The sequence below is a fragment of the Lissotriton vulgaris genome, unplaced genomic scaffold (assembly GCF_964263255.1).
Source record: "Lissotriton vulgaris unplaced genomic scaffold, aLisVul1.2 SCAFFOLD_975, whole genome shotgun sequence".
Lineage (NCBI taxonomy): Eukaryota > Metazoa > Chordata > Amphibia > Caudata > Salamandridae > Lissotriton > Lissotriton vulgaris.
The window spans coordinates 438702-465051 of NW_028241737.1; the positions used below are offsets into that span (position 1 = coordinate 438702).

At 43.6% G+C, this 26350-nt stretch overlaps 32 non-coding genes across 32 annotated transcripts; all 32 read left to right on the plus strand.

The window, feature by feature from the left end:
• The first annotated feature begins 425 nt into the window (after window positions 1–425).
• TRNAG-CCC (transfer RNA glycine (anticodon CCC)) lies at window positions 426–497 on the plus strand. Its single transcript has one exon. It is a non-coding gene; the product is annotated as a tRNA-Gly (tRNA).
• A 904-nt stretch (window positions 498–1401) lies between these two features.
• Window positions 1402–1473, plus strand: TRNAM-CAU (transfer RNA methionine (anticodon CAU)). Its single transcript has one exon. It is a non-coding gene; the product is annotated as a tRNA-Met (tRNA).
• A 547-nt stretch (window positions 1474–2020) lies between these two features.
• TRNAG-UCC (transfer RNA glycine (anticodon UCC)) lies at window positions 2021–2092 on the plus strand. Its single transcript has one exon. It is a non-coding gene; the product is annotated as a tRNA-Gly (tRNA).
• Window positions 2093–3002: 910 nt separating this feature from the next.
• TRNAM-CAU (transfer RNA methionine (anticodon CAU)) lies at window positions 3003–3074 on the plus strand. Its single transcript has one exon. It is a non-coding gene; the product is annotated as a tRNA-Met (tRNA).
• Window positions 3075–3620: 546 nt separating this feature from the next.
• On the plus strand, window positions 3621–3692 carry TRNAG-CCC (transfer RNA glycine (anticodon CCC)). The gene has a single exon. It is a non-coding gene; the product is annotated as a tRNA-Gly (tRNA).
• A 904-nt stretch (window positions 3693–4596) lies between these two features.
• Window positions 4597–4668, plus strand: TRNAM-CAU (transfer RNA methionine (anticodon CAU)). The gene has a single exon. It is a non-coding gene; the product is annotated as a tRNA-Met (tRNA).
• A 547-nt stretch (window positions 4669–5215) lies between these two features.
• On the plus strand, window positions 5216–5287 carry TRNAG-UCC (transfer RNA glycine (anticodon UCC)). Its single transcript has one exon. It is a non-coding gene; the product is annotated as a tRNA-Gly (tRNA).
• A 910-nt stretch (window positions 5288–6197) lies between these two features.
• Window positions 6198–6269, plus strand: TRNAM-CAU (transfer RNA methionine (anticodon CAU)). The gene has a single exon. It is a non-coding gene; the product is annotated as a tRNA-Met (tRNA).
• A 546-nt stretch (window positions 6270–6815) lies between these two features.
• Window positions 6816–6887, plus strand: TRNAG-CCC (transfer RNA glycine (anticodon CCC)). Its single transcript has one exon. It is a non-coding gene; the product is annotated as a tRNA-Gly (tRNA).
• A 904-nt stretch (window positions 6888–7791) lies between these two features.
• On the plus strand, window positions 7792–7863 carry TRNAM-CAU (transfer RNA methionine (anticodon CAU)). The gene has a single exon. It is a non-coding gene; the product is annotated as a tRNA-Met (tRNA).
• Window positions 7864–8410: 547 nt separating this feature from the next.
• TRNAG-UCC (transfer RNA glycine (anticodon UCC)) lies at window positions 8411–8482 on the plus strand. The gene has a single exon. It is a non-coding gene; the product is annotated as a tRNA-Gly (tRNA).
• Window positions 8483–9392: 910 nt separating this feature from the next.
• Window positions 9393–9464, plus strand: TRNAM-CAU (transfer RNA methionine (anticodon CAU)). Its single transcript has one exon. It is a non-coding gene; the product is annotated as a tRNA-Met (tRNA).
• A 546-nt stretch (window positions 9465–10010) lies between these two features.
• On the plus strand, window positions 10011–10082 carry TRNAG-CCC (transfer RNA glycine (anticodon CCC)). The gene has a single exon. It is a non-coding gene; the product is annotated as a tRNA-Gly (tRNA).
• Window positions 10083–10986: 904 nt separating this feature from the next.
• Window positions 10987–11058, plus strand: TRNAM-CAU (transfer RNA methionine (anticodon CAU)). Its single transcript has one exon. It is a non-coding gene; the product is annotated as a tRNA-Met (tRNA).
• Window positions 11059–11605: 547 nt separating this feature from the next.
• On the plus strand, window positions 11606–11677 carry TRNAG-UCC (transfer RNA glycine (anticodon UCC)). The gene has a single exon. It is a non-coding gene; the product is annotated as a tRNA-Gly (tRNA).
• A 910-nt stretch (window positions 11678–12587) lies between these two features.
• On the plus strand, window positions 12588–12659 carry TRNAM-CAU (transfer RNA methionine (anticodon CAU)). Its single transcript has one exon. It is a non-coding gene; the product is annotated as a tRNA-Met (tRNA).
• A 546-nt stretch (window positions 12660–13205) lies between these two features.
• Window positions 13206–13277, plus strand: TRNAG-CCC (transfer RNA glycine (anticodon CCC)). The gene has a single exon. It is a non-coding gene; the product is annotated as a tRNA-Gly (tRNA).
• Window positions 13278–14181: 904 nt separating this feature from the next.
• TRNAM-CAU (transfer RNA methionine (anticodon CAU)) lies at window positions 14182–14253 on the plus strand. Its single transcript has one exon. It is a non-coding gene; the product is annotated as a tRNA-Met (tRNA).
• Window positions 14254–15782: 1529 nt separating this feature from the next.
• On the plus strand, window positions 15783–15854 carry TRNAM-CAU (transfer RNA methionine (anticodon CAU)). Its single transcript has one exon. It is a non-coding gene; the product is annotated as a tRNA-Met (tRNA).
• A 546-nt stretch (window positions 15855–16400) lies between these two features.
• TRNAG-CCC (transfer RNA glycine (anticodon CCC)) lies at window positions 16401–16472 on the plus strand. The gene has a single exon. It is a non-coding gene; the product is annotated as a tRNA-Gly (tRNA).
• Window positions 16473–17366: 894 nt separating this feature from the next.
• TRNAM-CAU (transfer RNA methionine (anticodon CAU)) lies at window positions 17367–17438 on the plus strand. Its single transcript has one exon. It is a non-coding gene; the product is annotated as a tRNA-Met (tRNA).
• A 547-nt stretch (window positions 17439–17985) lies between these two features.
• Window positions 17986–18057, plus strand: TRNAG-UCC (transfer RNA glycine (anticodon UCC)). Its single transcript has one exon. It is a non-coding gene; the product is annotated as a tRNA-Gly (tRNA).
• A 910-nt stretch (window positions 18058–18967) lies between these two features.
• TRNAM-CAU (transfer RNA methionine (anticodon CAU)) lies at window positions 18968–19039 on the plus strand. The gene has a single exon. It is a non-coding gene; the product is annotated as a tRNA-Met (tRNA).
• A 546-nt stretch (window positions 19040–19585) lies between these two features.
• On the plus strand, window positions 19586–19657 carry TRNAG-CCC (transfer RNA glycine (anticodon CCC)). The gene has a single exon. It is a non-coding gene; the product is annotated as a tRNA-Gly (tRNA).
• An 894-nt stretch (window positions 19658–20551) lies between these two features.
• Window positions 20552–20623, plus strand: TRNAM-CAU (transfer RNA methionine (anticodon CAU)). Its single transcript has one exon. It is a non-coding gene; the product is annotated as a tRNA-Met (tRNA).
• Window positions 20624–21170: 547 nt separating this feature from the next.
• Window positions 21171–21242, plus strand: TRNAG-UCC (transfer RNA glycine (anticodon UCC)). The gene has a single exon. It is a non-coding gene; the product is annotated as a tRNA-Gly (tRNA).
• Window positions 21243–22152: 910 nt separating this feature from the next.
• Window positions 22153–22224, plus strand: TRNAM-CAU (transfer RNA methionine (anticodon CAU)). Its single transcript has one exon. It is a non-coding gene; the product is annotated as a tRNA-Met (tRNA).
• Window positions 22225–22770: 546 nt separating this feature from the next.
• On the plus strand, window positions 22771–22842 carry TRNAG-CCC (transfer RNA glycine (anticodon CCC)). Its single transcript has one exon. It is a non-coding gene; the product is annotated as a tRNA-Gly (tRNA).
• Window positions 22843–23736: 894 nt separating this feature from the next.
• Window positions 23737–23808, plus strand: TRNAM-CAU (transfer RNA methionine (anticodon CAU)). The gene has a single exon. It is a non-coding gene; the product is annotated as a tRNA-Met (tRNA).
• Window positions 23809–24355: 547 nt separating this feature from the next.
• TRNAG-UCC (transfer RNA glycine (anticodon UCC)) lies at window positions 24356–24427 on the plus strand. Its single transcript has one exon. It is a non-coding gene; the product is annotated as a tRNA-Gly (tRNA).
• A 910-nt stretch (window positions 24428–25337) lies between these two features.
• TRNAM-CAU (transfer RNA methionine (anticodon CAU)) lies at window positions 25338–25409 on the plus strand. The gene has a single exon. It is a non-coding gene; the product is annotated as a tRNA-Met (tRNA).
• Window positions 25410–25955: 546 nt separating this feature from the next.
• Window positions 25956–26027, plus strand: TRNAG-CCC (transfer RNA glycine (anticodon CCC)). Its single transcript has one exon. It is a non-coding gene; the product is annotated as a tRNA-Gly (tRNA).
• The last annotated feature ends 323 nt before the right edge of the window (window positions 26028–26350 follow it).

Sequence of the window (26350 nt, forward strand, 5' to 3'; positions counted from 1 at the left end):
CAAGAGTGTTCGTGAAAGGATCAACCCTGTACTTTGAAAGTAAAGACACACAACTATAACCATAAATGACTGGTGGGAGCTTCACACAACTTTCTGGGCATGCTTTGAATTTCATTCTTCCCTTTTTTTTCTGCTCTTATCTATCTCCTGGGCATTTCATGGAATGTTCTCTCTTTCTCTTCCCTGCTTTGCTTCCCATGCTGCCTATATATGCTGATTTCTACTTTTTGTACTGTTGCATTTCATTTCTTCTCTTCTGCACAACTTTGTCCTTGGTTTCAATCCCCAGTTCCTTACCCTCTGCAAAAAACGTTCTACTACTTCTCATGTTGGTATCGAAACCAAATGCACCATTGAAGCTGTTGCAAGATAGTCATTGATTTCGGGAACGTAATATTTAGAACCGAGAGCACACACATCAGAGGGCGTTGGTGGTATAGTGGTGAGCATAGCTGCTTCCCAAGCAGTTGACCCGGGTTCGATTCCCGGCCAACGCAGTGAAAATGCTTATATATTCTGCAAGCAGGACATATTTTAATGCAACAGGTCTCAAAATGGAAATTTCATGAACAGATTAATCAGCCATATATAAAAAAATAAACAAATACATAGGCAAACATCTCAATCGCACCTTCTGATACATTCATTGTCCTAATATATGATAAGTTTTATAAAGCAGAGTCACAACTCACATGTGCTGGTAATAAATATGTTACAGTGGGCAAACAATGGAAGGGCTGAGGCCCGACCAGACATTATAACTCCAACATCTCTATGTTAAAAAGCATTTCTAGGCAATATCTAGCCTCTGAAAAAAATATGCAAGATCCACCGATAAATCTGGCAAAAGTCCCTAACATTTTGTGCATACTTGTGCACTTACCAGAATGTAGCGCCACCTTGTAGCTGTCGAAGGTAATTGCTGCTCACAAAATGTTTTATCAGAAGGCAAGTTGAGAGGAATCCTAGAGGCAGATGTCCATGGAAAGAGCCGCTCACTGCAGCAGGAATGTTGGATGCTTCAAATTCGCAGAGTTTCCTGTCCAACGTCCACTCACGTCCCGAACGCTCCCAAACGCTCAAAAGCCTCACACCGGGCAAGCCCTCACCGGGTAGATCTCTGGCTCCCAGGTAAAGCCAAATCCTGAGCATGCTAGTGCTAGGATCACAGAGAGAGAGAGAGAGGGTTCATGACATGCTGTCTTGATAAAGGTCTGAAACGGCTAGTGCCTAAGAGTGTCTGACTTTCAGTTATGACTGATTGTGAGAGGGGAAGATGAAGTTTTTCTGTACCCAGCATGCCTTGCAATATACTTAGGCAAATGAGGTGAGAGCCGTACCAATCCCACGCTACTCTGCTTAATGCTCCCTATCTGCATAAAAAGAACACTTTCACAACAGAGCAGAGTGGCGCAGCGGAAGCGTGCTGGGCCCATAACCCAGAGGTCGATGGATCGAAACCATCCTCTGCTAATTTTTCTTGACTTTCCTTCCAAGGACCAAGCTGTCATTTCCACGCTGCCAGCAAGGAAAAGCACAAGCTTGTGCCAGCTATGTGAGAAAATACTTGTCAAATATCTGTGTCTGCTGAAATACAAGAGAGGGATCATCAAATGATCCACCCTGTACTTTGAAAGTAAAGACACACAATAATAAGCATAAATGACTGGTGGGACCTTCAAACACTTTTATGGGCAGGCTTTGAATTTCATTCTTTCCTTTTTGTTCTGCTCTTATCTATCTCCTGGGCATTTAATTGAATGTTCTGTATTTCTCTTCCCTGTTTTGCTTCCCATGCTGCCTCTATATATTCTTATCTATTATTTGTAATGCAGCTTTCCATTCTTCTCTTCTGCACAGCTTTGTCCTTGGTTTCAATCCCAGTTCCTTACCCTCTGCAAAAAACTTTCTATTGCTTTTCATGTTGGTATCTAAACCAAATGCACCATTGAAGCTGGTGCAAGATAGTCATTGAACTCAGGATCCTAATGTTAAGAACCGAGAGCGCACAGATCAGAGGGCGTTGGTGGTATAGTGGTGAGCATAGCTGCCTTCCAAGCAGTTGACCCGGGTTCGATTCCCGGCCAACGCAGTACAAATACTTATATATTCTGCAAGCAGGATATATTTTAATGCAACATGTCACAAAATGGAAATATAATGAACAGATTAATCAGCCGTTATATAAAAAATAAACAAATATGTAGGCAAGCATCTCAATCGCCCCTTCTGCTATATTCATTGTCCTAATATATGATAAGTTTCATAAAGCAGAGTCACCACTCACATGTGCTGGTAAAAAATATTTACAGTGGGCAGACAATGAAAGGGCTGAGGCCCGACCACACATTATAACTCCAGCATCTCTATGTTAAAAACCATTTCCTAGGCAATATCTAGCCTCTGAAAACAATATGCAAGATCCATCGATAAATCTGGTGAAAGTCGCCAACATTTTGTGCATACTTGTGCCCTCACCTGAATGTAGCGCCACCTTGTAGACGTCGGAGGTAACTGCAGCTCAAAAAATGTTTCATCAGAGGGCAAGTTTAGAGGAATCCAAAAGGCAGATGTCCATGGAAAGAGCCCCCGACTGCAGCAGGAAGGTTGGATGCTTCAAATTTGCATAGTTTCCAGTCCAACGTCCTCTCATGTACCGAACGCTCCCAAACGCTCAAAAGCCTTACACCGGGCAAGCCCTCAACGGGTAGATCTCTGGCTCCCAGGTAAAGCCAAATCCTGAGCATGCTAGCACTAGGATCACAGAGAGAGAGAGACAGAGAGTGTTGGAGAGCTGCTGTCTTGATAAAGGCCTGAAACGGCTAGTGCGTAAGAGGGTCTGGACTATCAGTTATGACTGATTGTGAGAGGGGAAGATGAAGATTTTCTGCACCCAGCATGCCTTGCGATATAATTAGGCAAATGAGATGAGAGCCCGACCAATGCCACTTCACTCCGCTGAATGCCTCCTCATCTGCATAAAGAGATCACCTTCATGAACGAGCAGAGTGGCGCAGCGGAAGCGTGCTGGGCCCATAACCCAGAGGTCGATGGATCGAAACCATCCTCTGCTAATTTTGCTTGACTTTCCTTCCAAGGACCAAGCTGTCATTTCCACACTGCCAGAAAGGAAAAGCGCAAGCTTGTGCCAGCTATGTGAGAAAAGACTTCTCAACTATCTGTGTCTGTGTAATACAAGAGTGTTCGTGAAAGGATCAACCCTGTACTTTGAAAGTAAAGACACACAACTATAACCATAAATGACTGGTGGGAGCTTCACACAACTTTCTGGGCATGCTTTGAATTTCATTCTTCCCTTTTTTTTCTGCTCTTATCTATCTCCTGGGCATTTCATGGAATGTTCTCTCTTTCTCTTCCCTGCTTTGCTTCCCATGCTGCCTATATATGCTGATTTCTACTTTTTGTACTGTTGCATTTCATTTCTTCTCTTCTGCACAACTTTGTCCTTGGTTTCAATCCCCAGTTCCTTACCCTCTGCAAAAAACGTTCTACTACTTCTCATGTTGGTATCGAAACCAAATGCACCATTGAAGCTGTTGCAAGATAGTCATTGATTTCGGGAACGTAATATTTAGAACCGAGAGCACACACATCAGAGGGCGTTGGTGGTATAGTGGTGAGCATAGCTGCTTCCCAAGCAGTTGACCCGGGTTCGATTCCCGGCCAACGCAGCGAAAATGCTTATATATTCTGCAAGCAGGACATATTTTAATGCAACATGTCTCAAAATGGAAATTTCATGAACAGATTAATCAGCCATATATAAAAAAATAAACAAATACATAGGCAAACATCTCAATCGCACCTTCTGATACATTCATTGTCCTAATATATGATAAGTTTTATAAAGCAGAGTCACAACTCACATGTGCTGGTAATAAATATGTTACAGTGGGCAAACAATGGAAGGGCTGAGGCCCGACCAGACATTATAACTCCAACATCTCTATGTTAAAAAGCATTTCTAGGCAATATCTAGCCTCTGAAAAAAATATGCAAGATCCACCGATAAATCTGGCAAAAGTCCCTAACATTTTGTGCATACTTGTGCACTTACCAGAATGTAGCGCCACCTTGTAGCTGTCGAAGGTAATTGCTGCTCACAAAATGTTTTATCAGAAGGCAAGTTGAGAGGAATCCTAGAGGCAGATGTCCATGGAAAGAGCCGCTCACTGCAGCAGGAATGTTGGATGCTTCAAATTCGCAGAGTTTCCTGTCCAACGTCCACTCACGTCCCGAACGCTCCCAAACGCTCAAAAGCCTCACACCGGGCAAGCCCTCACCGGGTAGATCTCTGGCTCCCAGGTAAAGCCAAATCCTGAGCATGCTAGTGCTAGGATCACAGAGAGAGAGAGAGAGGGTTCATGACATGCTGTCTTGATAAAGGTCTGAAACGGCTAGTGCCTAAGAGTGTCTGACTTTCAGTTATGACTGATTGTGAGAGGGGAAGATGAAGTTTTTCTGTACCCAGCATGCCTTGCAATATACTTAGGCAAATGAGGTGAGAGCCGTACCAATCCCACGCTACTCTGCTTAATGCTCCCTATCTGCATAAAAAGAACACTTTCACAACAGAGCAGAGTGGCGCAGCGGAAGCGTGCTGGGCCCATAACCCAGAGGTCGATGGATCGAAACCATCCTCTGCTAATTTTGCTTGACTTTCCTTCCAAGGACCAAGCTGTCATTTCCACGCTGCCAGCAAGGAAAAGCACAAGCTTGTGCCAGCTATGTGAGAAAATACTTGTCAAATATCTGTGTCTGCTGAAATACAAGAGAGGGATCATCAAATGATCCACCCTGTACTTTGAAAGTAAAGACACACAATAATAAGCATAAATGACTGGTGGGACCTTCAAACACTTTTATGGGCAGGCTTTGAATTTCATTCTTTCCTTTTTGTTCTGCTCTTATCTATCTCCTGGGCATTTAATTGAATGTTCTGTATTTCTCTTCCCTGTTTTGCTTCCCATGCTGCCTCTATATATTCTTATCTATTATTTGTAATGCAGCTTTCCATTCTTCTCTTCTGCACAGCTTTGTCCTTGGTTTCAATCCCAGTTCCTTACCCTCTGCAAAAAACTTTCTATTGCTTTTCATGTTGGTATCTAAACCAAATGCACCATTGAAGCTGGTGCAAGATAGTCATTGAACTCAGGATCCTAATGTTAAGAACCGAGAGCGCACAGATCAGAGGGCGTTGGTGGTATAGTGGTGAGCATAGCTGCCTTCCAAGCAGTTGACCCGGGTTCGATTCCCGGCCAACGCAGTACAAATACTTATATATTCTGCAAGCAGGATATATTTTAATGCAACATGTCACAAAATGGAAATATAATGAACAGATTAATCAGCCGTTATATAAAAAATAAACAAATATGTAGGCAAGCATCTCAATCGCCCCTTCTGCTATATTCATTGTCCTAATATATGATAAGTTTCATAAAGCAGAGTCACCACTCACATGTGCTGGTAAAAAATATTTACAGTGGGCAGACAATGAAAGGGCTGAGGCCCGACCACACATTATAACTCCAGCATCTCTATGTTAAAAACCATTTCCTAGGCAATATCTAGCCTCTGAAAACAATATGCAAGATCCATCGATAAATCTGGTGAAAGTCGCCAACATTTTGTGCATACTTGTGCCCTCACCTGAATGTAGCGCCACCTTGTAGACGTCGGAGGTAACTGCAGCTCAAAAAATGTTTCATCAGAGGGCAAGTTTAGAGGAATCCAAAAGGCAGATGTCCATGGAAAGAGCCCCCGACTGCAGCAGGAAGGTTGGATGCTTCAAATTTGCATAGTTTCCAGTCCAACGTCCTCTCATGTACCGAACACTCCCAAACGCTCAAAAGCCTTACACCGGGCAAGCCCTCACCGGGTAGATCTCTGGCTCCCAGGTAAAGCCAAATCCTGAGCATGCTAGCACTAGGATCACAGAGAGAGAGAGACAGAGAGTGTTGGAGAGCTGCTGTCTTGATAAAGGCCTGAAACGGCTAGTGCGTAAGAGGGTCTGGACTATCAGTTATGACTGATTGTGAGAGGGGAAGATGAAGATTTTCTGCACCCAGCATGCCTTGCGATATAATTAGGCAAATGAGGTGAGAGCCCGACCAATGCCACTTCACTCCGCTGAATGCCTCCTCATCTGCATAAAGAGATCACCTTCATGAACGAGCAGAGTGGCGCAGCGGAAGCGTGCTGGGCCCATAACCCAGAGGTCGATGGATCGAAACCATCCTCTGCTAATTTTGCTTGACTTTCCTTCCAAGGACCAAGCTGTCATTTCCACACTGCCAGAAAGGAAAAGCGCAAGCTTGTGCCAGCTATGTGAGAAAAGACTTCTCAACTATCTGTGTCTGTGTAATACAAGAGTGTTCGTGAAAGGATCAACCCTGTACTTTGAAAGTAAAGACACACAACTATAACCATAAATGACTGGTGGGAGCTTCACACAACTTTCTGGGCATGCTTTGAATTTCATTCTTCCCTTTTTTTTCTGCTCTTATCTATCTCCTGGGCATTTCATGGAATGTTCTCTCTTTCTCTTCCCTGCTTTGCTTCCCATGCTGCCTATATATGCTGATTTCTACTTTTTGTACTGTTGCATTTCATTTCTTCTCTTCTGCACAACTTTGTCCTTGGTTTCAATCCCCAGTTCCTTACCCTCTGCAAAAAACGTTCTACTACTTCTCATGTTGGTATCGAAACCAAATGCACCATTGAAGCTGTTGCAAGATAGTCATTGATTTCGGGAACGTAATATTTAGAACCGAGAGCACACACATCAGAGGGCGTTGGTGGTATAGTGGTGAGCATAGCTGCTTCCCAAGCAGTTGACCCGGGTTCGATTCCCGGCCAACGCAGCGAAAATGCTTATATATTCTGCAAGCAGGACATATTTTAATGCAACATGTCTCAAAATGGAAATTTCATGAACAGATTAATCAGCCATATATAAAAAAATAAACAAATACATAGGCAAACATCTCAATCGCACCTTCTGATACATTCATTGTCCTAATATATGATAAGTTTTATAAAGCAGAGTCACAACTCACATGTGCTGGTAATAAATATGTTACAGTGGGCAAACAATGGAAGGGCTGAGGCCCGACCAGACATTATAACTCCAACATCTCTATGTTAAAAAGCATTTCTAGGCAATATCTAGCCTCTGAAAAAAATATGCAAGATCCACCGATAAATCTGGCAAAAGTCCCTAACATTTTGTGCATACTTGTGCACTTACCAGAATGTAGCGCCACCTTGTAGCTGTCGAAGGTAATTGCTGCTCACAAAATGTTTTATCAGAAGGCAAGTTGAGAGGAATCCTAGAGGCAGATGTCCATGGAAAGAGCCGCTCACTGCAGCAGGAATGTTGGATGCTTCAAATTCGCAGAGTTTCCTGTCCAACGTCCACTCACGTCCCGAACGCTCCCAAACGCTCAAAAGCCTCACACCGGGCAAGCCCTCACCGGGTAGATCTCTGGCTCCCAGGTAAAGCCAAATCCTGAGCATGCTAGTGCTAGGATCACAGAGAGAGAGAGAGAGGGTTCATGACATGCTGTCTTGATAAAGGTCTGAAACGGCTAGTGCCTAAGAGTGTCTGACTTTCAGTTATGACTGATTGTGAGAGGGGAAGATGAAGTTTTTCTGTACCCAGCATGCCTTGCAATATACTTAGGCAAATGAGGTGAGAGCCGTACCAATCCCACGCTACTCTGCTTAATGCTCCCTATCTGCATAAAAAGAACACTTTCACATCAGAGCAGAGTGGCGCAGCGGAAGCGTGCTGGGCCCATAACCCAGAGGTCGATGGATCGAAACCATCCTCTGCTAATTTTGCTTGACTTTCCTTCCAAGGACCAAGCTGTCATTTCCACGCTGCCAGCAAGGAAAAGCACAAGCTTGTGCCAGCTATGTGAGAAAATACTTGTCAAATATCTGTGTCTGCTGAAATACAAGAGAGGGATCATCAAATGATCCACCCTGTACTTTGAAAGTAAAGACACACAATAATAAGCATAAATGACTGGTGGGACCTTCAAACACTTTTATGGGCAGGCTTTGAATTTCATTCTTTCCTTTTTGTTCTGCTCTTATCTATCTCCTGGGCATTTAATTGAATGTTCTGTATTTCTCTTCCCTGTTTTGCTTCCCATGCTGCCTCTATATATTCTTATCTATTATTTGTAATGCAGCTTTCCATTCTTCTCTTCTGCACAGCTTTGTCCTTGGTTTCAATCCCAGTTCCTTACCCTCTGCAAAAAACTTTCTATTGCTTTTCATGTTGGTATCTAAACCAAATGCACCATTGAAGCTGGTGCAAGATAGTCATTGAACTCAGGATCCTAATGTTAAGAACCGAGAGCGCACAGATCAGAGGGCGTTGGTGGTATAGTGGTGAGCATAGCTGCCTTCCAAGTAGTTGACCCGGGTTCGATTCCCGGCCAACGCAGTACAAATACTTATATATTCTGCAAGCAGGATATATTTTAATGCAACATGTCACAAAATGGAAATATAATGAACAGATTAATCAGCCGTTATATAAAAAATAAACAAATATGTAGGCAAGCATCTCAATCGCCCCTTCTGCTATATTCATTGTCCTAATATATGATAAGTTTCATAAAGCAGAGTCACCACTCACATGTGCTGGTAAAAAATATTTACAGTGGGCAGACAATGAAAGGGCTGAGGCCCGACCACACATTATAACTCCAGCATCTCTATGTTAAAAACCATTTCCTAGGCAATATCTAGCCTCTGAAAACAATATGCAAGATCCATCGATAAATCTGGTGAAAGTCGCCAACATTTTGTGCATACTTGTGCCCTCACCTGAATGTAGCGCCACCTTGTAGACGTCGGAGGTAACTGCAGCTCAAAAAATGTTTCATCAGAGGGCAAGTTTAGAGGAATCCAAAAGGCAGATGTCCATGGAAAGAGCCCCCGACTGCAGCAGGAAGGTTGGATGCTTCAAATTTGCATAGTTTCCAGTCCAACGTCCTCTCATGTACCGAACGCTCCCAAACGCTCAAAAGCCTTACACCGGGCAAGCCCTCACCGGGTAGATCTCTGGCTCCCAGGTAAAGCCAAATCCTGAGCATGCTAGCACTAGGATCACAGAGAGAGAGAGACAGAGAGTGTTGGAGAGCTGCTGTCTTGATAAAGGCCTGAAACGGCTAGTGCGTAAGAGGGTCTGGACTATCAGTTATGACTGATTGTGAGAGGGGAAGATGAAGATTTTCTGCACCCAGCATGCCTTGCGATATAATTAGGCAAATGAGGTGAGAGCCCGACCAATGCCACTTCACTCCGCTGAATGCCTCCTCATCTGCATAAAGAGATCACCTTCATGAACGAGCAGAGTGGCGCAGCGGAAGCGTGCTGGGCCCATAACCCAGAGGTCGATGGATCGAAACCATCCTCTGCTAATTTTGCTTGACTTTCCTTCCAAGGACCAAGCTGTCATTTCCACACTGCCAGAAAGGAAAAGCGCAAGCTTGTGCCAGCTATGTGAGAAAAGACTTCTCAACTATCTGTGTCTGTGTAATACAAGAGTGTTCGTGAAAGGATCAACCCTGTACTTTGAAAGTAAAGACACACAACTATAACCATAAATGACTGGTGGGAGCTTCACACAACTTTCTGGGCATGCTTTGAATTTCATTCTTCCCTTTTTTTTCTGCTCTTATCTATCTCCTGGGCATTTCATGGAATGTTCTCTCTTTCTCTTCCCTGCTTTGCTTCCCATGCTGCCTATATATGCTGATTTCTACTTTTTGTACTGTTGCATTTCATTTCTTCTCTTCTGCACAACTTTGTCCTTGGTTTCAATCCCCAGTTCCTTACCCTCTGCAAAAAACGTTCTACTACTTCTCATGTTGGTATCGAAACCAAATGCACCATTGAAGCTGTTGCAAGATAGTCATTGATTTCGGGAACGTAATATTTAGAACCGAGAGCACACACATCAGAGGGCGTTGGTGGTATAGTGGTGAGCATAGCTGCTTCCCAAGCAGTTGACCCGGGTTCGATTCCCGGCCAACGCAGTGAAAATGCTTATATATTCTGCAAGCAGGACATATTTTAATGCAACATGTCTCAAAATGGAAATTTCATGAACAGATTAATCAGCCATATATAAAAAAATAAACAAATACATAGGCAAACATCTCAATCGCACCTTCTGATACATTCATTGTCCTAATATATGATAAGTTTTATAAAGCAGAGTCACAACTCACATGTGCTGGTAATAAATATGTTACAGTGGGCAAACAATGGAAGGGCTGAGGCCCGACCAGACATTATAACTCCAACATCTCTATGTTAAAAAGCATTTCTAGGCAATATCTAGCCTCTGAAAAAAATATGCAAGATCCACCGATAAATCTGGCAAAAGTCCCTAACATTTTGTGCATACTTGTGCACTTACCAGAATGTAGCGCCACCTTGTAGCTGTCGAAGGTAATTGCTGCTCACAAAATGTTTTATCAGAAGGCAAGTTGAGAGGAATCCTAGAGGCAGATGTCCATGGAAAGAGCCGCTCACTGCAGCAGGAATGTTGGATGCTTCAAATTCGCAGAGTTTCCTGTCCAACGTCCACTCACGTCCCGAACGCTCCCAAACGCTCAAAAGCCTCACACCGGGCAAGCCCTCACCGGGTAGATCTCTGGCTCCCAGGTAAAGCCAAATCCTGAGCATGCTAGTGCTAGGATCACAGAGAGAGAGAGAGAGGGTTCATGACATGCTGTCTTGATAAAGGTCTGAAACGGCTAGTGCCTAAGAGTGTCTGACTTTCAGTTATGACTGATTGTGAGAGGGGAAGATGAAGTTTTTCTGTACCCAGCATGCCTTGCAATATACTTAGGCAAATGAGGTGAGAGCCGTACCAATCCCACGCTACTCTGCTTAATGCTCCCTATCTGCATAAAAAGAACACTTTCACATCAGAGCAGAGTGGCGCAGCGGAAGCGTGCTGGGCCCATAACCCAGAGGTCGATGGATCGAAACCATCCTCTGCTAATTTTGCTTGACTTTCCTTCCAAGGACCAAGCTGTCATTTCCACACTGCCAGCAAGGAAAAGCACAAGCTTGTGCCAGCTATGTGAGAAAATACTTGTCAAATATCTGTGTCTGCTGAAATACAAGAGAGGGATCATCAAATGATCCACCCTGTACTTTGAAAGTAAAGACACACAATAATAAGCATAAATGACTGGTGGGACCTTCAAACACTTTTATGGGCAGGCTTTGAATTTCATTCTTTCCTTTTTGTTCTGCTCTTATCTATCTCCTGGGCATTTAATTGAATGTTCTGTATTTCTCTTCCCTGTTTTGCTTCCCATGCTGCCTCTATATATTCTTATCTATTATTTGTAATGCAGCTTTCCATTCTTCTCTTCTGCACAGCTTTGTCCTTGGTTTCAATCCCAGTTCCTTACCCTCTGCAAAAAACTTTCTATTGCTTTTCATGTTGGTATCTAAACCAAATGCACCATTGAAGCTGGTGCAAGATAGTCATTGAACTCAGGATCCTAATGTTAAGAACCGAGAGCGCACAGATCAGAGGGCGTTGGTGGTATAGTGGTGAGCATAGCTGCCTTCCAAGTAGTTGACCCGGGTTCGATTCCCGGCCAACGCAGTACAAATACTTATATATTCTGCAAGCAGGATATATTTTAATGCAACATGTCACAAAATGGAAATATAATGAACAGATTAATCAGCCGTTATATAAAAAATAAACAAATATGTAGGCAAGCATCTCAATCGCCCCTTCTGCTATATTCATTGTCCTAATATATGATAAGTTTCATAAAGCAGAGTCACCACTCACATGTGCTGGTAAAAAATATTTACAGTGGGCAGACAATGAAAGGGCTGAGGCCCGACCACACATTATAACTCCAGCATCTCTATGTTAAAAACCATTTCCTAGGCAATATCTAGCCTCTGAAAACAATATGCAAGATCCATCGATAAATCTGGTGAAAGTCGCCAACATTTTGTGCATACTTGTGCCCTCACCTGAATGTAGCGCCACCTTGTAGACGTCGGAGGTAACTGCAGCTCAAAAAATGTTTCATCAGAGGGCAAGTTTAGAGGAATCCAAAAGGCAGATGTCCATGGAAAGAGCCCCCGACTGCAGCAGGAAGGTTGGATGCTTCAAATTTGCATAGTTTCCAGTCCAACGTCCTCTCATGTACCGAACGCTCCCAAACGCTCAAAAGCCTTACACCGGGCAAGCCCTCACCGGGTAGATCTCTGGCTCCCAGGTAAAGCCAAATCCTGAGCATGCTAGCACTAGGATCACAGAGAGAGAGAGACAGAGAGTGTTGGAGAGCTGCTGTCTTGATAAAGGCCTGAAACGGCTAGTGCGTAAGAGGGTCTGGACTATCAGTTATGACTGATTGTGAGAGGGGAAGATGAAGATTTTCTGCACCCAGCATGCCTTGCGATATAATTAGGCAAATGAGGTGAGAGCCCGACCAATGCCACTTCACTCCGCTGAATGCCTCCTCATCTGCATAAAGAGATCACCTTCATGAACGAGCAGAGTGGCGCAGCGGAAGCGTGCTGGGCCCATAACCCAGAGGTCGATGGATCGAAACCATCCTCTGCTAATTTTGCTTGACTTTCCTTCCAAGGACCAAGCTGTCATTTCCACACTGCCAGAAAGGAAAAGCGCAAGCTTGTGCCAGCTATGTGAGAAAAGACTTCTCAACTATCTGTGTCTGTGTAATACAAGAGTGTTCGTGAAAGGATCAACCCTGTACTTTGAAAGTAAAGACACACAACTATAACCATAAATGACTGGTGGGAGCTTCACACAACTTTCTGGGCATGCTTTGAATTTCATTCTTCCCTTTTTTTTCTGCTCTTATCTATCTCCTGGGCATTTCATGGAATGTTCTCTCTTTCTCTTCCCTGCTTTGCTTCCCATGCTGCCTATATATGCTGATTTCTACTTTTTGTACTGTTGCATTTCATTTCTTCTCTTCTGCACAACTTTGTCCTTGGTTTCAATCCCCAGTTCCTTACCCTCTGCAAAAAACGTTCTACTACTTCTCATGTTGGTATCGAAACCAAATGCACCATTGAAGCTGTTGCAAGATAGTCATTGATTTCGGGAACGTAATATTTAGAACCGAGAGCACACACATCAAAGGGCGTTGGTGGTATAGTGGTGAGCATAGCTGCTTCCCAAGCAGTTGACCCGGGTTCGATTCCCGGCCAACGCAGTGAAAATGCTTATATATTCTGCAAGCAGGACATATTTTAATGCAACATGTCTCAAAATGGAAATTTCATGAACAGATTAATCAGCCATATATAAAAAAATAAACAAATACATAGGCAAACATCTCAATCGCACCTTCTGATACATTCATTGTCCTAATATATGATAAGTTTTATAAAGCAGAGTCACAACTCACATGTGCTGGTAATAAATATGTTACAGTGGGCAAACAATGGAAGGGCTGAGGCCCGACCAGACATTATAACTCCAACATCTCTATGTTAAAAAGCATTTCTAGGCAATATCTAGCCTCTGAAAAAAATATGCAAGATCCACCGATAAATCTGGCAAAAGTCCCTAACATTTTGTGCATACTTGTGCACTTACCAGAATGTAGCGCCACCTTGTAGCTGTCGAAGGTAATTGCTGCTCACAAAATGTTTTATCAGAAGGCAAGTTGAGAGGAATCCTAGAGGCAGATGTCCATGGAAAGAGCCGCTCACTGCAGCAGGAATGTTGGATGCTTCAAATTCGCAGAGTTTCCTGTCCAACGTCCACTCACGTCCCGAACGCTCCCAAACGCTCAAAAGCCTCACACCGGGCAAGCCCTCACCGGGTAGATCTCTGGCTCCCAGGTAAAGCCAAATCCTGAGCATGCTAGTGCTAGGATCACAGAGAGAGAGAGAGAGGGTTCATGACATGCTGTCTTGATAAAGGTCTGAAACGGCTAGTGCCTAAGAGTGTCTGACTTTCAGTTATGACTGATTGTGAGAGGGGAAGATGAAGTTTTTCTGTACCCAGCATGCCTTGCAATATACTTAGGCAAATGAGGTGAGAGCCGTACCAATCCCACGCTACTCTGCTTAATGCTCCCTATCTGCATAAAAAGAACACTTTCACATCAGAGCAGAGTGGCGCAGCGGAAGCGTGCTGGGCCCATAACCCAGAGGTCGATGGATCGAAACCATCCTCTGCTAATTTTGCTTGACTTTCCTTCCAAGGACCAAGCTGTCATTTCCACGCTGCCAGCAAGGAAAAGCACAAGCTTGTGCCAGCTATGTGAGAAAATACTTGTCAAATATCTGTGTCTGCTGAAATACAAGAGAGGGATCATCAAATGATCCACCCTGTACTTTGAAAGTAAAGACACACAATAATAAGCATAAATGACTGGTGGGACCTTCAAACACTTTTATGGGCAGGCTTTGAATTTCATTCTTTCCTTTTTGTTCTGCTCTTATCTATCTCCTGGGCATTTAATTGAATGTTCTGTATTTCTCTTCCCTGTTTTGCTTCCCATGCTGCCTCTATATATTCTTATCTATTATTTGTAATGCAGCTTTCCATTCTTCTCTTCTGCACAGCTTTGTCCTTGGTTTCAATCCCAGTTCCTTACCCTCTGCAAAAAACTTTCTATTGCTTTTCATGTTGGTATCTAAACCAAATGCACCATTGAAGCTGGTGCAAGATAGTCATTGAACTCAGGATCCTAATGTTAAGAACCGAGAGCGCACAGATCAGAGGGCGTTGGTGGTATAGTGGTGAGCATAGCTGCCTTCCAAGTGGTTGACCCGGGTTCGATTCCCGGCCAACGCAGTACAAATACTTATATATTCTGCAAGCAGGATATATTTTAATGCAACATGTCACAAAATGGAAATATAATGAACAGATTAATCAGCCGTTATATAAAAAATAAACAAATATGTAGGCAAGCATCTCAATCGCCCCTTCTGCTATATTCATTGTCCTAATATATGATAAGTTTCATAAAGCAGAGTCACCACTCACATGTGCTGGTAAAAAATATTTACAGTGGGCAGACAATGAAAGGGCTGAGGCCCGACCACACATTATAACTCCAGCATCTCTATGTTAAAAACCATTTCCTAGGCAATATCTAGCCTCTGAAAACAATATGCAAGATCCATCGATAAATCTGGTGAAAGTCGCCAACATTTTGTGCATACTTGTGCCCTCACCTGAATGTAGCGCCACCTTGTAGACGTCGGAGGTAACTGCAGCTCAAAAAATGTTTCATCAGAGGGCAAGTTTAGAGGAATCCAAAAGGCAGATGTCCATGGAAAGAGCCCCCGACTGCAGCAGGAAGGTTGGATGCTTCAAATTTGCATAGTTTCCAGTCCAACGTCCTCTCATGTACCGAACGCTCCCAAACGCTCAAAAGCCTTACACCGGGCAAGCCCTCACCGGGTAGATCTCTGGCTCCCAGGTAAAGCCAAATCCTGAGCATGCTAGCACTAGGATCACAGAGAGAGAGAGACAGAGAGTGTTGGAGAGCTGCTGTCTTGATAAAGGCCTGAAACGGCTAGTGCGTAAGAGGGTCTGGACTATCAGTTATGACTGATTGTGAGAGGGGAAGATGAAGATTTTCTGCACCCAGCATGCCTTGCGATATAATTAGGCAAATGAGGTGAGAGCCCGACCAATGCCACTTCACTCCGCTGAATGCCTCCTCATCTGCATAAAGAGATCACCTTCATGAACGAGCAGAGTGGCGCAGCGGAAGCGTGCTGGGCCCATAACCCAGAGGTCGATGGATCGAAACCATCCTCTGCTAATTTTGCTTGACTTTCCTTCCAAGGACGAAGCTGTCATTTCCACACTGCCAGAAAGGAAAAGCGCAAGCTTGTGCCAGCTATGTGAGAAAAGACTTCTCAACTATCTGTGTCTGTGTAATACAAGAGTGTTCGTGAAAGGATCAACCCTGTACTTTGAAAGTAAAGACACACAACTATAACCATAAATGACTGGTGGGAGCTTCACACAACTTTCTGGGCATGCTTTGAATTTCATTCTTCCCTTTTTTTTCTGCTCTTATCTATCTCCTGGGCATTTCATGGAATGTTCTCTCTTTCTCTTCCCTGCTTTGCTTCCCATGCTGCCTATATATGCTGATTTCTACTTTTTGTACTGTTGCATTTCATTTCTTCTCTTCTGCACAACTTTGTCCTTGGTTTCAATCCCCAGTTCCTTACCCTCTGCAAAAAACGTTCTACTACTTCTCATGTTGGTATCGAAACCAAATGCACCATTGAAGCTGTTGCAAGATAGTCATTGATTTCGGGAACGTAATATTTAGAACCGAGAGCACACACATCAGAGGGCGTTGGTGGTATAGTGGTGAGCATAGCTGCTTCCCAAGCAGTTGACCCGGGTTCGATTCCCGGCCAACGCAGTGAAAATGCTTATATATTCTGCAAGCAGGACATATTTTAATGCAACAGGTCTCAAAATGGAAATTTCATGAACAGATTAATCAGCCATATATAAAAAAATAAACAAATACATAGGCAAACATCTCAATCGCACCTTCTGATACATTCATTGTCCTAATATATGATAAGTTTTATAAAGCAGAGTCACAACTCACATGTGCTGGTAATAAATATGTTACAGTGGGCAAACAATGGAAGGGCTGAGGCCCGACCAGACATTATAACTCCAACATCTCTATGTTAAAAAGCATTTCTAGGCAATATCTAGCCTCTGAAAAAAATATGCAAGATCCACCGATAAATCTGGCAAAAGTCCCTAACATTTTGTGCATACTTGTGCACTTACCAGAATGTAGCGCCACCTTGTAGCTGTCGAAGGTAATTGCTGCTCACAAAATGTTTTATCAGAAGGCAAGTTGAGAGGAATCCTAGAGGCAGATGTCCATGGAAAGAGCCGCTCACTGCAGCAGGAATGTTGGATGCTTCAAATTCGCAGAGTTTCCTGTCCAACGTCCACAACGCTCCCAAACGCTCAAAAGCCTCACACCGGGCAAGCCCTCACCGGGTAGATCTCTGGCTCCCAGGTAAAGCCAAATCCTGAGCATGCTAGTGCTAGGATCACAGAGAGAGAGAGAGAGGGTTCATGACATGCTGTCTTGATAAAGGTCTGAAACGGCTAGTGCCTAAGAGTGTCTGACTTTCAGTTATGACTGATTGTGAGAGGGGAAGATGAAGTTTTTCTGTACCCAGCATGCCTTGCAATATACTTAGGCAAATGAGGTGAGAGCCGTACCAATCCCACGCTACTCTGCTTAATGCTCCCTATCTGCATAAAAAGAACACTTTCACATCAGAGCAGAGTGGCGCAGCGGAAGCGTGCTGGGCCCATAACCCAGAGGTCGATGGATCGAAACCATCCTCTGCTAATTTTGCTTGACTTTCCTTCCAAGGACCAAGCTGTCATTTCCACGCTGCCAGCAAGGAAAAGCACAAGCTTGTGCCAGCTATGTGAGAAAATACTTGTCAAATATCTGTGTCTGCTGAAATACAAGAGAGGGATCATCAAATGATCCACCCTGTACTTTGAAAGTAAAGACACACAATAATAAGCATAAATGACTGGTGGGACCTTCAAACACTTTTATGGGCAGGCTTTGAATTTCATTCTTTCCTTTTTGTTCTGCTCTTATCTATCTCCTGGGCATTTAATTGAATGTTCTGTATTTCTCTTCCCTGTTTTGCTTCCCATGCTGCCTCTATATATTCTTATCTATTATTTGTAATGCAGCTTTCCATTCTTCTCTTCTGCACAGCTTTGTCCTTGGTTTCAATCCCAGTTCCTTACCCTCTGCAAAAAACTTTCTATTGCTTTTCATGTTGGTATCTAAACCAAATGCACCATTGAAGCTGGTGCAAGATAGTCATTGAACTCAGGATCCTAATGTTAAGAACCGAGAGCGCACAGATCAGAGGGCGTTGGTGGTATAGTGGTGAGCATAGCTGCCTTCCAAGTAGTTGACCCGGGTTCGATTCCCGGCCAACGCAGTACAAATACTTATATATTCTGCAAGCAGGATATATTTTAATGCAACATGTCACAAAATGGAAATATAATGAACAGATTAATCAGCCGTTATATAAAAAATAAACAAATATGTAGGCAAGCATCTCAATCGCCCCTTCTGCTATATTCATTGTCCTAATATATGATAAGTTTCATAAAGCAGAGTCACCACTCACATGTGCTGGTAAAAAATATTTACAGTGGGCAGACAATGAAAGGGCTGAGGCCCGACCACACATTATAACTCCAGCATCTCTATGTTAAAAACCATTTCCTAGGCAATATCTAGCCTCTGAAAACAATATGCAAGATCCATCGATAAATCTGGTGAAAGTCGCCAACATTTTGTGCATACTTGTGCCCTCACCTGAATGTAGCGCCACCTTGTAGACGTCGGAGGTAACTGCAGCTCAAAAAATGTTTCATCAGAGGGCAAGTTTAGAGGAATCCAAAAGGCAGATGTCCATGGAAAGAGCCCCCGACTGCAGCAGGAAGGTTGGATGCTTCAAATTTGCATAGTTTCCAGTCCAACGTCCTCTCATGTACCGAACGCTCCCAAACGCTCAAAAGCCTTACACCGGGCAAGCCCTCACCGGGTAGATCTCTGGCTCCCAGGTAAAGCCAAATCCTGAGCATGCTAGCACTAGGATCACAGAGAGAGAGAGACAGAGAGTGTTGGAGAGCTGCTGTCTTGATAAAGGCCTGAAACGGCTAGTGCGTAAGAGGGTCTGGACTATCAGTTATGACTGATTGTGAGAGGGGAAGATGAAGATTTTCTGCACCCAGCATGCCTTGCGATATAATTAGGCAAATGAGGTGAGAGCCCGACCAATGCCACTTCACTCCGCTGAATGCCTCCTCATCTGCATAAAGAGATCACCTTCATGAACGAGCAGAGTGGCGCAGCGGAAGCGTGCTGGGCCCATAACCCAGAGGTCGATGGATCGAAACCATCCTCTGCTAATTTTGCTTGACTTTCCTTCCAAGGACGAAGCTGTCATTTCCACACTGCCAGAAAGGAAAAGCGCAAGCTTGTGCCAGCTATGTGAGAAAAGACTTCTCAACTATCTGTGTCTGTGTAATACAAGAGTGTTCGTGAAAGGATCAACCCTGTACTTTGAAAGTAAAGACACACAACTATAACCATAAATGACTGGTGGGAGCTTCACACAACTTTCTGGGCATGCTTTGAATTTCATTCTTCCCTTTTTTTTCTGCTCTTATCTATCTCCTGGGCATTTCATGGAATGTTCTCTCTTTCTCTTCCCTGCTTTGCTTCCCATGCTGCCTATATATGCTGATTTCTACTTTTTGTACTGTTGCATTTCATTTCTTCTCTTCTGCACAACTTTGTCCTTGGTTTCAATCCCCAGTTCCTTACCCTCTGCAAAAAACGTTCTACTACTTCTCATGTTGGTATCGAAACCAAATGCACCATTGAAGATGTTGCAAGATAGTCATTGATTTCGGGAACGTAATATTTAGAACCGAGAGCACACACATCAGAGGGCGTTGGTGGTATAGTGGTGAGCATAGCTGCTTCCCAAGCAGTTGACCCGGGTTCGATTCCCGGCCAACGCAGTGAAAATGCTTATATATTCTGCAAGCAGGACATATTTTAATGCAACAGGTCTCAAAATGGAAATTTCATGAACAGATTAATCAGCCATATATAAAAAAATAAACAAATACATAGGCAAACATCTCAATCGCACCTTCTGATACATTCATTGTCCTAATATATGATAAGTTTTATAAAGCAGAGTCACAACTCACATGTGCTGGTAATAAATATGTTACAGTGGGCAAACAATGGAAGGGCTGAGGCCCGACCAGACATTATAACTCCAACATCTCTATGTTAAAAAGCATTTCTAGGCAATATCTAGCCTCTGAAAAAAATATGCAAGATCCACCGATAAATCTGGCAAAAGTCCCTAACATTTTGTGCATACTTGTGCACTTACCAGAATGTAGCGCCACCTTGTAGCTGTCGAAGGTAATTGCTGCTCACAAAATGTTTTATCAGAAGGCAAGTTGAGAGGAATCCTAGAGGCAGATGTCCATGGAAAGAGCCGCTCACTGCAGCAGGAATGTTGGATGCTTCAAATTCGCAGAGTTTCCTGTCCAACGTCCACAACGCTCCCAAACGCTCAAAAGCCTCACACCGGGCAAGCCCTCACCGGGTAGATCTCTGGCTCCCAGGTAAAGCCAAATCCTGAGCATGCTAGTGCTAGGATCACAGAGAGAGAGAGAGAGGGTTCATGACATGCTGTCTTGATAAAGGTCTGAAACGGCTAGTGCCTAAGAGTGTCTGACTTTCAGTTATGACTGATTGTGAGAGGGGAAGATGAAGTTTTTCTGTACCCAGCATGCCTTGCAATATACTTAGGCAAATGAGGTGAGAGCCGTACCAATCCCACGCTACTCTGCTTAATGCTCCCTATCTGCATAAAAAGAACACTTTCACATCAGAGCAGAGTGGCGCAGCGGAAGCGTGCTGGGCCCATAACCCAGAGGTCGATGGATCGAAACCATCCTCTGCTAATTTTGCTTGACTTTCCTTCCAAGGACCAAGCTGTCATTTCCACGCTGCCAGCAAGGAAAAGCACAAGCTTGTGCCAGCTATGTGAGAAAATACTTGTCAAATATCTGTGTCTGCTGAAATACAAGAGAGGGATCATCAAATGATCCACCCTGTACTTTGAAAGTAAAGACACACAATAATAAGCATAAATGACTGGTGGGACCTTCAAACACTTTTATGGGCAGGCTTTGAATTTCATTCTTTCCTTTTTGTTCTGCTCTTATCTATCTCCTGGGCATTTAATTGAATGTTCTGTATTTCTCTTCCCTGTTTTGCTTCCCATGCTGCCTCTATATATTCTTATCTATTATTTGTAATGCAGCTTTCCATTCTTCTCTTCTGCACAGCTTTGTCCTTGGTTTCAATCCCAGTTCCTTACCCTCTGCAAAAAACTTTCTATTGCTTTTCATGTTGGTATCTAAACCAAATGCACCATTGAAGCTGGTGCAAGATAGTCATTGAACTCAGGATCCTAATGTTAAGAACCGAGAGCGCACAGATCAGAGGGCGTTGGTGGTATAGTGGTGAGCATAGCTGCCTTCCAAGTAGTTGACCCGGGTTCGATTCCCGGCCAACGCAGTACAAATACTTATATATTCTGCAAGCAGGATATATTTTAATGCAACATGTCACAAAATGGAAATATAATGAACAGATTAATCAGCCGTTATATAAAAAATAAACAAATATGTAGGCAAGCATCTCAATCGCCCCTTCTGCTATATTCATTGTCCTAATATATGATAAGTTTCATAAAGCAGAGTCACCACTCACATGTGCTGGTAAAAAATATTTACAGTGGGCAGACAATGAAAGGGCTGAGGCCCGACCACACATTATAACTCCAGCATCTCTATGTTAAAAACCATTTCCTAGGCAATATCTAGCCTCTGAAAACAATATGCAAGATCCATCGATAAATCTGGTGAAAGTCGCCAACATTTTGTGCATACTTGTGCCCTCACCTGAATGTAGCGCCACCTTGTAGACGTCGGAGGTAACTGCAGCTCAAAAAATGTTTCATCAGAGGGCAAGTTTAGAGGAATCCAAAAGGCAGATGTCCATGGAAAGAGCCCCCGACTGCAGCAGGAAGGTTGGATGCTTCAAATTTGCATAGTTTCCAGTCCAACGTCCTCTCATGTACCGAACGCTCCCAAACGCTCAAAAGCCTTACACCGGGCAAGCCCTCACCGGGTAGATCTCTGGCTCCCAGGTAAAGCCAAATCCTGAGCATGCTAGCACTAGGATCACAGAGAGAGAGAGACAGAGAGTGTTGGAGAGCTGCTGTCTTGATAAAGGCCTGAAACGGCTAGTGCGTAAGAGGGTCTGGACTATCAGTTATGACTGATTGTGAGAGGGGAAGATGAAGATTTTCTGCACCCAGCATGCCTTGCGATATAATTAGGCAAATGAGGTGAGAGCCCGACCAATGCCACTTCACTCCGCTGAATGCCTCCTCATCTGCATAAAGAGATCACCTTCATGAACGAGCAGAGTGGCGCAGCGGAAGCGTGCTGGGCCCATAACCCAGAGGTCGATGGATCGAAACCATCCTCTGCTAATTTTGCTTGACTTTCCTTCCAAGGACCAAGCTGTCATTTCCACACTGCCAGAAAGGAAAAGCGCAAGCTTGTGCCAGCTATGTGAGAAAAGACTTCTCAACTATCTGTGTCTGTGTAATACAAGAGTGTTCGTGAAAGGATCAACCCTGTACTTTGAAAGTAAAGACACACAACTATAACCATAAATGACTGGTGGGAGCTTCACACAACTTTCTGGGCATGCTTTGAATTTCATTCTTCCCTTTTTTTTCTGCTCTTATCTATCTCCTGGGCATTTCATGGAATGTTCTCTCTTTCTCTTCCCTGCTTTGCTTCCCATGCTGCCTATATATGCTGATTTCTACTTTTTGTACTGTTGCATTTCATTTCTTCTCTTCTGCACAACTTTGTCCTTGGTTTCAATCCCCAGTTCCTTACCCTCTGCAAAAAACGTTCTACTACTTCTCATGTTGGTATCGAAACCAAATGCACCATTGAAGCTGTTGCAAGATAGTCATTGATTTCGGGAACGTAATATTTAGAACCGAGAGCACACACATCAGAGGGCGTTGGTGGTATAGTGGTGAGCATAGCTGCTTCCCAAGCAGTTGACCCGGGTTCGATTCCCGGCCAACGCAGTGAAAATGCTTATATATTCTGCAAGCAGGACATATTTTAATGCAACAGGTCTCAAAATGGAAATTTCATGAACAGATTAATCAGCCATATATAAAAAAATAAACAAATACATAGGCAAACATCTCAATCGCACCTTCTGATACATTCATTGTCCTAATATATGATAAGTTTTATAAAGCAGAGTCACAACTCACATGTGCTGGTAATAAATATGTTACAGTGGGCAAACAATGGAAGGGCTGAGGCCCGACCAGACATTATAACTCCAACATCTCTATGTTAAAAAGCATTTCTAGGCAATATCTAGCCTCTGAAAAAAATATGCAAGATCCACCGATAAATCTGGCAAAAGTCCCTAACATTTTGTGCATACTTGTGCACTTACCAGAATGTAGCGCCACCTTGTAGCTGTCGAAGGTAATTGCTGCTCACAAAATGTTTTATCAGAAGGCAAGTTGAGAGGAATCCTAGAGGCAGATGTCCATGGAAAGAGCCGCTCACTGCAGCAGGAATGTTGGATGCTTCAAATTCGCAGAGTTTCCTGTCCAACGTCCACAACGCTCCCAAACGCTCAAAAGCCTCACACCGGGCAAGCCCTCACCGGGTAGATCTCTGGCTCCCAGGTAAAGCCAAATCCTGAGCATGCTAGTGCTAGGATCACAGAGAGAGAGAGAGAGGGTTCATGACATGCTGTCTTGATAAAGGTCTGAAACGGCTAGTGCCTAAGAGTGTCTGACTTTCAGTTATGACTGATTGTGAGAGGGGAAGATGAAGTTTTTCTGTACCCAGCATGCCTTGCAATATACTTAGGCAAATGAGGTGAGAGCCGTACCAATCCCACGCTACTCTGCTTAATGCTCCCTATCTGCATAAAAAGAACACTTTCACATCAGAGCAGAGTGGCGCAGCGGAAGCGTGCTGGGCCCATAACCCAGAGGTCGATGGATCGAAACCATCCTCTGCTAATTTTGCTTGACTTTCCTTCCAAGGACCAAGCTGTCATTTCCACGCTGCCAGCAAGGAAAAGCACAAGCTTGTGCCAGCTATGTGAGAAAATACTTGTCAAATATCTGTGTCTGCTGAAATACAAGAGAGGGATCATCAAATGATCCACCCTGTACTTTGAAAGTAAAGACACACAATAATAAGCATAAATGACTGGTGGGACCTTCAAACACTTTTATGGGCAGGCTTTGAATTTCATTCTTTCCTTTTTGTTCTGCTCTTATCTATCTCCTGGGCATTTAATTGAATGTTCTGTATTTCTCTTCCCTGTTTTGCTTCCCATGCTGCCTCTATATATTCTTATCTATTATTTGTAATGCAGCTTTCCATTCTTCTCTTCTGCACAGCTTTGTCCTTGGTTTCAATCCCAGTTCCTTACCCTCTGCAAAAAACTTTCTATTGCTTTTCATGTTGGTATCTAAACCAAATGCACCATTGAAGCTGGTGCAAGATAGTCATTGAACTCAGGATCCTAATGTTAAGAACCGAGAGCGCACAGATCAGAGGGCGTTGGTGGTATAGTGGTGAGCATAGCTGCCTTCCAAGCAGTTGACCCGGGTTCGATTCCCGGCCAACGCAGTACAAATACTTATATATTCTGCAAGCAGGATATATTTTAATGCAACATGTCACAAAATGGAAATATAATGAACAGATTAATCAGCCGTTATATAAAAAATAAACAAATATGTAGGCAAGCATCTCAATCGCCCCTTCTGCTATATTCATTGTCCTAATATATGATAAGTTTCATAAAGCAGAGTCACCACTCACATGTGCTGGTAAAAAATATTTACAGTGGGCAGACAATGAAAGGGCTGAGGCCCGACCACACATTATAACTCCAGCATCTCTATGTTAAAAACCATTTCCTAGGCAATATCTAGCCTCTGAAAACAATATGCAAGATCCATCGATAAATCTGGTGAAAGTCGCCAACATTTTGTGCATACTTGTGCCCTCACCTGAATGTAGCGCCACCTTGTAGACGTCGGAGGTAACTGCAGCTCAAAAAATGTTTCATCAGAGGGCAAGTTTAGAGGAATCCAAAAGGCAGATGTCCATGGAAAGAGCCCCCGACTGCAGCAGGAAGGTTGGATGCTTCAAATTTGCATAGTTTCCAGTCCAACGTCCTCTCATGTACCGAACACTCCCAAACGCTCAAAAGCCTTACACCGGGCAAGCCCTCACCGGGTAGATCTCTGGCTCCCAGGTAAAGCCAAATCCTGAGCATGCTAGCACTAGGATCACAGAGAGAGAGAGACAGAGAGTGTTGGAGAGCTGCTGTCTTGATAAAGGCCTGAAACGGCTAGTGCGTAAGAGGGTCTGGACTATCAGTTATGACTGATTGTGAGAGGGGAAGATGAAGATTTTCTGCACCCAGCATGCCTTGCGATATAATTAGGCAAATGAGGTGAGAGCCCGACCAATGCCACTTCACTCCGCTGAATGCCTCCTCATCTGCATAAAGAGATCACCTTCATGAACGAGCAGAGTGGCGCAGCGGAAGCGTGCTGGGCCCATAACCCAGAGGTCGATGGATCGAAACCATCCTCTGCTAATTTTGCTTGACTTTCCTTCCAAGGACCAAGCTGTCATTTCCACACTGCCAGAAAGGAAAAGCGCAAGCTTGTGCCAGCTATGTGAGAAAAGACTTCTCAACTATCTGTGTCTGTGTAATACAAGAGTGTTCGTGAAAGGATCAACCCTGTACTTTGAAAGTAAAGACACACAACTATAACCATAAATGACTGGTGGGAGCTTCACACAACTTTCTGGGCATGCTTTGAATTTCATTCTTCCCTTTTTTTTCTGCTCTTATCTATCTCCTGGGCATTTCATGGAATGTTCTCTCTTTCTCTTCCCTGCTTTGCTTCCCATGCTGCCTATATATGCTGATTTCTACTTTTTGTACTGTTGCATTTCATTTCTTCTCTTCTGCACAACTTTGTCCTTGGTTTCAATCCCCAGTTCCTTACCCTCTGCAAAAAACGTTCTACTACTTCTCATGTTGGTATCGAAACCAAATGCACCATTGAAGCTGTTGCAAGATAGTCATTGATTTCGGGAACGTAATATTTAGAACCGAGAGCACACACATCAGAGGGCGTTGGTGGTATAGTGGTGAGCATAGCTGCTTCCCAAGCAGTTGACCCGGGTTCGATTCCCGGCCAACGCAGTGAAAATGCTTATATATTCTGCAAGCAGGACATATTTTAATGCAACAGGTCTCAAAATGGAAATTTCATGAACAGATTAATCAGCCATATATAAAAAAAATAAACAAATACATAGGCAAACATCTCAATCGCACCTTCTGATACATTCATTGTCCTAATATATGATAAGTTTTATAAAGCAGAGTCACAACTCACATGTGCTGGTAATAAATATGTTACAGTGGGCAAACAATGGAAGGGCTGAGGCCCGACCAGACATTATAACTCCAACATCTCTATGTTAAAAAGCATTTCTAGGCAATATCTAGCCTCTGAAAAAAAT